We start from the raw sequence: 12053 nt of genomic DNA, 5'->3' as shown, positions 1-12053 counted from the left end.
TTATGGCCACGTAGCAATGACTGTATTAGGGCTATGCTAGTTCTGTAATAAATAGACCCGAGCAACAATGGCTCAAACACCATAGAACGTTTTTGCTTCCATAATATTGGGCAGGGGAATGGGCTGGCAGGGCAGCCCTCATGCAGGCATCAGAGACAGAGCACCCTGAGCCGTCCGTCTCCATCCAGCCTGAAGTAGCGGGGAGCATGGAGGGCCGAGACCATCTGGGAGCTTCCATGAGCTAGGTGTGGAAGTGGCACCCCTGATGTCCACTCTCATTTTGCACGGAGGTGGGAAACGTCGTCCAGTTGTGTTCTAGGAAAGGAGATAGAACACAGTGTGGGTGGAAGCTCTGGTCCACTGCACGGGCCACTCCAGTGTGCTCCTCCACGGCAGGAGGCAGCCACGGACAGCTAAGCCAGGCTGTCCGTGAAGACGGACACATTTCTCCAGTCTCCGGCTCAGTCGCCCCTGCCTCAGTAGCACATAGAGGCAGCGGAGTTCCCTTCAGATGGCACTGCCTGTGTACACTCACGGTCTCCATCGCAGATGGCTGCAGCAGCGGGGAGCAGACCTCACTGCGTGGGTCACGTGCACTACCTCTGCCTCAACAGCCAGATCTCAAGTGCCCCGCCATGCCTTCGTTCCAGAGGAGGTGCCAAATGGTTTCCTGTGGGCCCGAAAGGAAGAGAAAAGGTTTGGTGGCCACCGACTTGTGTGTGCCTCACCCCCAGAGCCCTCCGCGGTCCCTGCATCCTACTCAGCCCAGTTTCCCTGGGTCGTGCAAGTTCCCTCCATCAGCCCAGCGTGGCGCCTCCGGGATCCCCCACCCCCAATTCCCATTAAGAGGTGAAGCAGGGACGGCAGCTGCAATAAGAACTCCCATTTAGGAAAAAGAAAGAATGAAACAGAAGTTGCCAGTCTCTAGCAGGGATGAAATCCCACTCGCGGGGGACCTTATTAAGACCCCTGCCTTTGTCATGGCCGGGGGTGACGTTTCTTGCATAAGCCCTGACTCTGCTGTCCGGGAGGAACTCCCTGCCCTCTGGGAAGTTCTTCCTCAAATCCCATCCTCTGGTCTCCTCAGAAGTGGGTGTCGGGTGCATCCTGCCGGGGTGCTGGCCAACTTTCTCACTCTACTTCCTGCCGGGTGCAGCTTTAGGGGCCTGTCCAAGACTTTTATTTACTTATTTGTACAACAAGCTTGCAATTCCTCTGGCAATGATTCCCTCTAAAGCTTAGCAGGCCATTAACCTATTGGTGCCAGTAATCGTAGCCAGCTTTATCACCTCTTGGCTCTCCCTTCCCCCGACTTAACGTGGCTTAATGTGGCTGCCTTCATCTGATATTAACCAAAGGTGAGGCTCGCTGCTTAAGTGAAAAATTTTTGTTGTTATTTTTTGGGACAGAGTTTCGCTCTTGCTTGCCCAGGCTGGAGTGTAGTGGCGCAATCTCAGCCCACTGCAACCTCTGTCTCCTGGGTTCAAGCGATTCTCCTGCCTCAGCCACCCAAGGAGCTGGGATTACAGGCACGTGCCACCACCATCGGCTAATTTTGTATTTTTAGTGGAGATGGGGTTTCACCATGTCAATCATCAGGCTGGTCTCAATCTCCTTACCTCAAGTGATCCACCTGCCTCACCTTCCCAAAGTGCTGATTACAGGCATTTAACGGGCCTTTGTTGTTCGGTGATTTTCTTTGAGACGGAGTCTCGCTCTGTCACCCAGGCTGGAGTGCAGCGGCACAACCTTGGACTCCCAGGTTCGATCGATTCTCCTGCCTCAGCCTCCCGAAAAGCTGGGATTATAGGCATGTGCCACCACGCCCAGCTAATTTTAGTAGAGACGGGGTTTCATCATATTGTCCAGGATGGTCTCGATCTCATGACCTTGTGATCCACCATAGCCTCCCAAAGTGCTAGGATTACAGGTGTGAGCCACGCACCTGGCTTTTTTTTTTTTTTAGACGGAGTCTTGCTCTGTCGCCCAAGCTGGAGTGCAGTGACGTGATCTCGGTTCACTGCAACCTCCGCCTCCTGGCTTCAATTGATTCTTGTGCCTCAGCCTCCCGAGTGGCTGGGATTACAGGAGTGCACCACCACTCCCAGCTAATTTTTGTATATTTAGTAAAGACGGGGTTTCGCCATGTTGGCCAGGCTGGTCTCAAACTCCTGGCCTCAAGTGATTCACCTGCTTCGGCCTCCCAAAATGCTAGGATTACAGGCGTGAGCTACCGGCGTGGCCAATTTTCATTCTCCTCTCTTGTTGGTGTGTAGAAGCAGTGGCCTTTTCCACATAGGACACCTGGGATTTCAGTCTCTTTTCCATTTTAGTTCTCAAACCAGGAGATTTTTGCTTCACTCCTGTTTTTCTTGTCTTCCCTGGTGATAAACAACAAAGAGCAATCTACACACTGTATTCCTTGTCTCTTTTGGCTACTTTCTCTAGACTGGCTGCAGGGCCAGTGGTTCCACCTTGCAAACCGAAAGCAACAATTCTACCAAGTGTGACCCCCAAACAGCTCTCCAGCCTTCCGGCCTCCCCGGGAGATGTTTCCTTGCCACTTGACTGCTAGGCTAACACCATAGAGTTTAGGGGTTTTATACAGTGGTGCCCCTCTCAATGGTTTTGTTTGTTATTATCATTAAGTTTAAAGTGGGCTAATATTTCCATAGGAAGTTCTACTTCCTATTTGGCTGTGCAATTAAGAAAAAAAAAAAACTGAGAACAATGATTCAAGTCTTTGGGAGTGGGAAGAGCTACACGTCGTTTAGTAAATGGAGGGAAGGAAGTTGCAAAGAATACAGAAAGGAGAAATTTTGGGAGAATGAACTAGGTAGTCTCATTGTAGAATCCTTGCATGGTTAGAATTTCCAGCTGGGCACAGTGGCTTGTATAATCCCAACACTTTGGGAGGCCAAGGTGGGAGGATCGCTTGAGGCTAGGAGTTTGAGATCAGCCTGAGCAATATAGCAAGACCCCCATCTCTGCAAAAAATTTAGAAATTAGCCGGGCGTGATAGCTTGCGCCTATAGTCCCAGCTACCCGGGAGGCTGAGGCAGGAAGATTGTTTGAGGTCGAGGCTGCAGTGAGCTGTGATGGTGCCACTGCACTCCAGCCTGGGTGACAGAGCAAGACTATCTCAAAAGAGAAAAAAGAAAAAGAGAAAAAAAGAATTTCCACCTACTTTTTTTTTTTTTTCTTGGATACAGAGTCTCACTCTGTCACCCAGTCTGGAATGCAGTGGTACAATCTTGGCTCACTACAGCCTCCGCCTCCTGGTCTCTTGTGTCTCAGCCTCCCGAGTAGCTGGGGCTACAGGCATGTAGCGCCACACCTGACTAATTTTTGTATTTTTAGTAGAGACACGGTTTCGTCATGTTGCCCAGGCTGGTCTCGAACTCCTGACCCCAAGTGATCTGCCTGCCTCGGCCTCCCAAAGTGCTGGGATTACAGGCCTGAGCCACCGTGCCCGGCTCTCCACCTACTTTTTAAATGAAAGAATTCTTATAGAAATGTTCATATTCAAGTTACTGAATTTGGGAGAAAGTCATACTTTGAATGAAAGTTATGGTTTTCCTGTTTCTAAACCATTATAATCTCGCCAACCTAGAATTCTTTAACAATCTACCAGTTTTTGTAGGACGATTTTGTCAGTTGTGTCTGTTACTATGCAGAGGGCTCTGTGCCCAATATCTGTGCTGTCCTTCACCCCAAGGTTTCTCAACCTTTTTTCCAGTATTGCCTGCTCCAGGAGCCTTTTTAGGCTATTTTTTTCCTAATCCCCCCCCGCCCTGAAATTGTTTTGACTTTTTTTAATGGAGATGACATTCATCTAATATGAAATTAACCATATCACTGGTATTTACTTCATGCACAGTGTTGTCAGCCTCCACCTCTAGTTCCAAAACATTTTCATCACCCTAAAGTAAAACCCCCATGCCCATTAGGCAGTCACTCCCCATTCTTTCCTTCCCCAGCCCGTGGCACCCACCAGTCTGCTTTCTGTCTCTGGATTTGCTTGTTCTGTGCATTTCATATACATGGAATCACACACGAGGTGGCCTTCTGTGCCTGGTTTCTTTCACTCAGCATCACGCTTTCAAGGTTCATCCTCTTGGTAAGATGTATTGGCGCTTCATTCCTTTTAATGGCTAAATATTTATGGACACACCACATTGTTTTGTTTTTATTCTTTTTATTTATTTATTTATTTATTTTGGAGACAGAGCCTTGCTCTGTCGCCCAGACTGGAGTGCAGTGGTGCGATCTCGGCTCACTGCAACCACTGCCTCCTGGGCTCAGGTGATTCTTCTGCCTCAGCCTCCCGAATAGCGGGGACTACAGTCACACACCACCATGCCCAGCTAATTTTTTGAATTTTTAGTAGAGACGGGGTTTCACTATGTTGCCCAGGGTGATCTAGAACTCCTGAGCTCAGGTGATCTGCCTGCCTTGGCCTCCCAAAGTGCTGGGATTACAAGTGTGAGCCACCACACCCGGTCTATTTTATTTTTTGAAATAAAAATTGTGGCCCAGGCTGGAGTGCAGTGGCACGGTCATGGCTGACTGCAGCCTCTGCCTCACTTCAACCTCCGCCTCCCGGGCTCAGGTGATCTCCCACGTCAGCCTCCCAAGTAGCTGGGACCACTGGTGTGCACCACCATGCCCGGCTAATTTTGTTTTGGTGTTTTATTTGTTTGTTTGTTGGCTTGTTTTGTAGAGATGGGGTTTCTTTATGTTGCCTGGGCTGATCTGGAACTCCTGGGCCCAAGCAATCTGCCTGCCTCAGCCCACATTTTGTTTATCCATTAAGTTACTGATGGACATTAGAGCTATTTCCACTTTTTAGCTATTGTGAATAGTGCTGCTGTGAGTCCTCCATGAAATGATTTTTTAAAATTTATTTTATTTTATTATTTTTTTCAGATGGATTCTCGCACTGTTGCCCAGGCTAGAGTGCCGTGGCACAGTCTTGGCTCACTGCAGCCTCCGTTTTCTGGGTTCATTTGACTCTCTTACCTCAGCCTCCTGAGTAGCTGGGATTACAGGTGTGCACCACCACGCCTAACTAATTTTTCTTTTCCTTTTTTTTTTTTTGAGATGGAGTCTTGCTCTGTCGCCCAGGCTGGAGTGCAGTGGCACGATCTTGGCTCATTGCAACCTCCGCCTCCTGGGTTCAAGCGATTCTCCTGTCTCAGCTTCCTGAGTAGCTGGGATTACAGGCACACACCACTACACCTGGCTAATTTTTGTATTTGTAGTAGAGACGGGGTTTCGCCATGTTGGCCAGACTGGTCTCGAACTCCTGACCTCAGGTGATCCACCCGACTCGGCCTCCCAAAGTGTGCTAGGTTACAGGCGTGAGCCACGCGCCTGGCCTAATTTTTCTACTTTTAGTAAAGACGGGGTTTCGCTATGTTGGCCGAGCTGGTCTCGAACTCCTGACCTCAAGTGATCCACCCACCTCGGCCCAAAGTGCTGGGATTACAGGCTTGAGCCACTGTGCACAGCTCCATGAAACGTTAATGCCAAAGATAAACTACAACTGCTTATGTTCTATATATGTGTGTGTATATATATATATGCTTTAGACATTAAAAGCATAAATACACATACTTTTTTTCACTCCCCCAAGAACAAATTTTTGTCCCTTGGGGGCGATATTGCCCCTTTGAAAACGCAGGCGCCACCTGGGCGGTAGTATTGGGAACAGCTGCTCTCTGTTCTTGCTCACTGGTTGACCATTGGTATCTTATCTTTGAGTGCCTTTTAATGTACCCAACTTTCTTGGTGCCAGGAGCTGTAGTAAATGCAGAAGTACATTTCTGTCGCTTATAAGGGCTAAAATGTATGTTCCAAAGACTTTTTTTGATATGTAATCTTTACTTATTATATTGACTTGACCCACCCCAGATCTCCTAAAATCTGTTACTAAAAATAAGGCCGGGTACGGTTGCTCACGCCTGTAATCTCAGCACTTTGGGAAGCCGAGGCGGGCAGATCGCCTGAGGTCAGGAGTTCGAGACCAGCCTGGCCAACATGGTGAAACCCCCGTCTCTAGTAAAAATACAAAAAATTAGCCAGGCGTGGTGGCAGGTGCCTGTAATCCCAGCTACTGGGGAGGGTGAGGCAAGAAGAATCGCTTGAACCCAGGAGGCAGAGGTTGCAGTGAGCCAAGATCGTGCCATTGCACTCCAGCCTGGGAGACAAAGTGAGACTCCATCTCAAAAAAAAAAAAAAAAAAAAAAAAAAGTGCAGTTACAAGACATCCTAGGTAATGACTACTTTTTTTGTTTCTTTGTTTCTTTGTTTGTTTTGAGACACAGTCTCGCCCTGTCACCCAGGCTGGAGTGCAGTGACATGATCTCGGCTAACTGCAACCTCCACCTCCCGGGTTCAAGTGATACTCCTGCCTCAGCCTCCCGAGTAGCTGGGATTACAGGCGTGTGCCACCATGCCAGGCTAATTTTTGCATTTTTAGTAGAGATGTGGTTTCACCATGTTGGCCAGGCTGGTCTTGAAGTCCTCACCTCATGTGATTCACCTGCCTCAGCCTCCCAAAGTGCTGGGATTATAGGCGTGAGCCACCGCGCCCGGCAGTAATGACTACCTTTGTATGGAACTATTTACTCAATAGTTGCCACAAAATTAGAGAATTGGGCCAGGCATGGTGGCTCACACCTGTAGCTCCAGTGCTGTGGGAGGCTGAGGCGAGTGGTTCACTTGAGGCCAGGAGTTTGAGACCAGCGTGGGCAATATAGTGAGACCCCCATCTCTACAAAAAAAAATTTAAAAATTAGGCAGGTGTGGTGGCGGCTGCCTGTAATCCCAGCTATTCAGGAGCAGAGGCAGGAGGGAGGATCGCTCGAGCCCAGGAGTTTGAGGCACAGTGAGCCATGGTCATACCACTGCACTCCAGCCTAGGTGGCAGAGCGAGACAAAAGATTAGAGAATTTGAAAGCCCCTTAACAATCAACTGCTAGAGCATCCATTCCTGATATGTTACATATACAAGTAAGAAGGCCCAGAGAGGTTAAGTGACTTGATTGGCCAATGTCTGAGACCTGGGTCCCAGCCTGGGCCTTTGGCTTTGACCACAGGGGTGTTTCTGTTGCCCCAGATTGCTTTCTCTGTAGGGTTTTCTTGTCCTACAGAAAATGTCTTGCTGACAATATCATCCTTTAATGATTCAAAACCTGTTCTTTTATTATTTATTTCATTTTATTTTTATTTTTATTTATTTATTTATTATTTTCAGACAGGGTGTTGCTCTGTCACACCGGCAGGAGTGCAGTGGCACCGTCAAGGCTCACTGAAGCCTCAAACTCCTGGGTTGAAGTGATCCTCCTGCCTCATCCTCCTGAGGAGCTGGGACCACAGGCATGTGCCACCATGCCCAGCTACTTTAAAAATTTTTTTTGTAAACGTGGGGTTTCGCCATGTTTCCCAGGCTGGTCTCAAACTCCTGGGCTCACGTGATTCACCGGCCTCAGCCTCCCAAAGTGCTAGGATTACAGACGTGAGCCACCATGCCCTGCCAAGCCTTGTTACTTCTTTCTCACTAACTGCACATGGCAGTCTCCTGGCCAGTTACAGCCTCTCTCTCGTCACTCACATTTACTTTGTAGAAGGAAAACGAGGAAGTGTTATCCTTCACCATCTCAGTAACGTGTGCTCTTGAAGTTTGGGGAAAACCTATTCTAAGCCTACAAAGACTTCTAAAGGAAGTTGCTTCTGAAAATACGATTTCCTCTGAAGCCGGGGTTGGCACACTTTTTCTGTAAAGGGCCAGACAGTGCGTATTTTGGGCTTTGCGGGCCATATGGTTTCTGTTGCAGTGACTCAGCTCTGCCATTGTAGCTGGAAAGCAGCCACAGGCAATACGAGTGAGTTTGGCCTTGTTCCTTAAACCTTTATGTCCAGAGCCAGGCCGTGGACTGGGTTAGGCTCTCAGGCTGTAGTGTCCTCAAAGTTCATTTAAACAGTGCTCTTTGAATAGACGTCTAAGCAACACCAAAACATTGAAAAAAAAAATAGTGTAATGGAAACCAAGATACCCACCAAGACTCAGCAGTTGTTCTGTTTTATCTCCCTCTTAACTGTATGTGTGCTTTTTCCCTGAACCATTCGAAAGTGTCTCAAGCAGCTTGAAACTTCTTCCTAAATATTTCAGCATTCATCTCCTAAGAACAGGGGCACTTCCCTACCTAAGCACAGTATCAATCATACCTAAGAAAATAGTGATGCAAAAAGTGCATCCTAAATAAGACGAAATTGGATGTTGAGGATCAACTAGTTTTATCATAGAAACTTACAGCACTTCAATTTTCTGAATACCCCCCTGTTCATAGCTGAAATCAATAGGGTAGAAGCTGTCAAAGAAAGAGGCAGGTAAGGCCGGGCGCAGTGGCTCATGCCTGTAATCCCAGCACTTTGGGAGACCGATGCAGGTGGATCACCTGAGGTCAGGAGTTCGACACCAGCCTGACTGACATGGTGAAACCCCGCCTCTACTAAAAATACAAAATTAGCCAGGTGTGGTGCCGCATGCCTGTAATCCCCAGCTACTTGGGAGGTTGAGGCAGGAGAATCACTTGAACCCGGGAGGCAGAGGTTGCAGTGAACCGAGATTGTACCATTGCACTCCAGCCTGGGCAACGAGCAAAACTCTGTCTCAAAAAAAAAAAAAAAAAAGAAAGAAAGAAAAGAAAAGAAAAGAAAAAAGGAAAAGACAGCTAAAAATCACTCAACACTAAATCCATTTGCCCAAGGCAAACCCTGCAACTGCCTGACAAAATATCTGCTGTGGCAGGTAAGCTGGGGTTCCAAAATGTTCTCTTGCTACAGATACAAAATTCGGTAGAAACAATTTTTTGTTTGTTTGTTTAATTTGAGATAGGGTCTTGTTCTCTTGCCCAGGTTGGAGTGTGGTGATGCAATCTCAGCTCATTGCAGCCTTGACTTCCCTGAGCTCAGGTGATTCTCCCATCTCAGCCTCCCAAGTAGCTGAGACTACTGGCGCGCACCACCATGCCCGCTAATTTTTTGTATTTTTAGTAGAGATGGAGTTTCGCCATGTTGCCCAGGCTAGTCTCAAACTCCTGGGCTCAAGCGGTCCTCCTGCCTTGGCCTCCCAAAGTGCTGGGATTACAGGCGTGAGCCCCTGCGCCCAGCTGGAAACAATGTCTTTAAATCCTTTGCTTTAACAGGGAGTGGCATCATCCTTTTTAATCAAAGTTCAGTGGGAGCCCGCGGAATCAGCGTTTCTTCCCTGTCTTCCTTAGGGTCAGTACTGGCTCCTTTATCCTCTACCCTCACAGAGTTGGGCAGACTAGGGGGATGGCAGAGTACACTTATAAAGGCCTATACACAATCTTGCGGTTTCCTTACTTTATTTTTCTTTAAGAGACAGAGTCGGCCGGGCGCAGTGGCTCATGCCTGTAATCCCAGCACTCTGGGAGGCGGAGGCGGGCAGATCACGAGGTCAGGAGATCGAGACCATCCTGGCTAACATGGTGAAACCCCATCTCTACTAAAAAATACAAAAAAAAAAAAAAAAATTAGCTGGGCGTGGTGGCGGGCACCTGTAGTCCCAGCTACTCGGGAGGCTGAAGCAGGAGAATGGCGTGAACCCGGGAGGCGGAGCTTGCAGTGAGCCGAGATCGCGCCACTTGACTCCAGCCTGGGAGACAGAGCAAGACTCCGTCTCAAAAAAAAAAAAAAAAAAAAAAAAAAAAAAAAGACACAGAGAGACAGAGTCTCACTCTGTTGCCCAGGCTGGTGGCATGATCATAGCTCATTACAACCTTGAACTCCGGGGCTGCAGTGATCCTTCCGCTTCAGCCTGCCAAGTACCTGGGACTACAGGTGCCTGCCACCTCGCTTAAGCTAATTTTTATTTATTTATTATAGAGACAAGATCTTTCTATGTTGCCCAGGCTGGTCTCAAATTCCTGGGCTCAAGCAATCCTCTCACCTTAGCCTCCCAAAATGCTGGGATTACAGGCATGAGCCAGCATGCTGGGGCTTACTTTTTAAATTAGTGGTATCTAAGACCTTGACTCAACGTACTGCAATGGCTAAGAGAAATGATTTGGGCTGAGGTATAAAAGTAGTCCATCGGCTGGGTGTGGTGGCTCACACCTGTAATCCCAGCACTTTGGGAAGTCGAGGCAGGCGGGTCACCTGAGGTCAGGAGTTCAAGACCAGCTTGGCCAACATGGTGAAACCCCATCTCTACTAAAAAAAATACAAAAATTAGCCGGGTGTGGTAGCACGCGCCTGTAATCTCAGCTACCCAGGAGGCTGAGGCAGGAGAATCGCTGGAACCTGGGAGGCAGAGGCTGCAGTGAGCTGAGATCGCACCTCTGCACTCCAGCCTGAGCGACAGTGAGACTCTGTCTCAAAAAAAAAAAAAAAGAAAAGAAAAAAGGAAAAAAAAAAGCCCCTCTAAGTTTGCTCTGGGGGCTGTGATTTATTTCTGTATGGGACAGGATTGTACTCAGCAACATCATCTGCAAAGAACATAACGGTCTCTCTTCTGCGCCTGCCTCATGGTGTGAATGAGCCAGTGCTGTACTAATGCATTGAAATGTCCATGCTCTCACCCCTAAGCCTCCTTTAAGCTTCTGCCCCTCTCAGCCCACTGAGGATGTGTAGCCATTGGTATGAGTGCCAACAGCTATTTCTTATAAGGAGCAAGCCAAGGCCAGGTGCGGTGGCTCATGCCTGTAATCCACCCACTTTGAGTGGATCTTTTTGAGCTCAGGAGTTTAAGACCAGCCTAGGCAACATGGCAAAACCCCATCTCTACAAAAAAATCCAAAAATTAGCTGGGTGTGGTGGCAGGCGCCTTGTGGTCCCAGCTACTCGGGAGGCTGAGGCTGGATAATCGCTTGAACCCAGGAAGTGGAGGTTGTAGTGAGCCGAGATCGTGCCACTGCCCTCCAGCCTGAGTGACAGAGTGAGACTCTGTCTCGGAAAAAAAAAAAAAGAGAGAAAAGAAAGCCAGCCAGCTATGTCTCTTGTAATGCCCTGTTGAATGCTGTTGAACACCCACTTCTGGACTCAAGGAGCTTTGTTTTTTCTGAGCACTGGATAACAGAAACAGAGACATCACACTCCTCCAAGAGCCTCCAGATTATAGAGACTTTAAGGCATCTGTCTTGAGAGATCAGAGTCTTATAAGGGCTGGAGATACTGTGTGCTGGGGCTTACCTGAGACTGTTCCTGAAAACTTCAGCTTAGCTCATTCGCATTTGACTCCAGTTGGGCCAGTGGTCTCTCGGCTTGTGTGGCTGGCTCAGCTTGGGGCCACAGGTCTCTACAATGGTGTGTCTGCCCTGCCTTCAGGACCCGTATCCCAAAATGTGGAAAACACCATCGGCAGCTTCAGAACCAAATGTAACTCTCCTCTCAAGTGTGAAATAATCCCATTCAGGTGGTGGGTGACTTGGAATCTAGGTGGCAAAGTTGTCATGGAGTAGCCATTTAGACCACAGCAGCTCGGGGGAACAAGGAGCTCATCCAACCCCATTTGCTTGGGTCTGTCATTCCAATGAGGCTTCTGCTGTAGGGAAGGCCTTGCTCTTCTTTCCCACAGACCTCAGAGACATGTCAGTCACCACCTCCCAAGGTCAGCATTCATACCCTGCTCCTGCCTGAGCTGGAGCCGCTAACATAATCGGCATAAACCCTTCTGGAATGTTAGATGAAGTCACCTTTACCTTCCTGTGACAGGACACCCTTTGCCAAGAAGCACAAACATTCCACTCTGTGTAAAGCTCATGCTGTTCTGACCCCTTCTTTTGTGCCAGCCGCATATACCTGGAATTCTCCACTTTACAGCTGAGGAAACCAGGGCCCAGAGAAGTTGAGTAACTTGCCCAAGGCAGCACAGCTTAACATGATGAAACCCCATCTCTACTAAAAATACAAAAATTAGCCAGGCGTGGTGGTGTGTACCTGTAATCCCAGCTACTCAGGAGGCTAAGGCAGGAGAATTGCTTGGACCCAGGAGGCGGAGGTTGCAGTGAGCTGAGATTGTGCCC

At 48.4% G+C, this 12053-nt stretch overlaps 1 long non-coding RNA gene across 2 annotated transcripts; it reads right to left on the bottom strand.

The window, feature by feature from the left end:
• On the bottom strand, positions 1–11642 carry LOC103892141 (uncharacterized). Of its 2 annotated transcripts, XR_010135835.1 has the most exons (4): positions 11221–11642; positions 1620–2381; positions 536–670; positions 1–315 (listed from the first exon to the last, which is right to left on the bottom strand). It is a non-coding gene; the product is annotated as an uncharacterized LOC103892141 (long non-coding RNA). The 2 variants fall into 2 exon arrangements; XR_008512176.1 differs by having other exon boundaries at positions 1–670.
• Between the last annotated feature and the right edge of the window lie 411 nt (positions 11643–12053).

Source organism: Pongo abelii, chromosome 10 (genome assembly GCF_028885655.2).
Source record: "Pongo abelii isolate AG06213 chromosome 10, NHGRI_mPonAbe1-v2.0_pri, whole genome shotgun sequence".
In the NCBI taxonomy this organism is placed as follows: Eukaryota; Metazoa; Chordata; class Mammalia; order Primates; family Hominidae; genus Pongo; species Pongo abelii.
The sequence above is the reverse complement of the archived record's forward strand: the minus strand, read 5'-3'. Positions and strand labels throughout refer to the sequence as shown.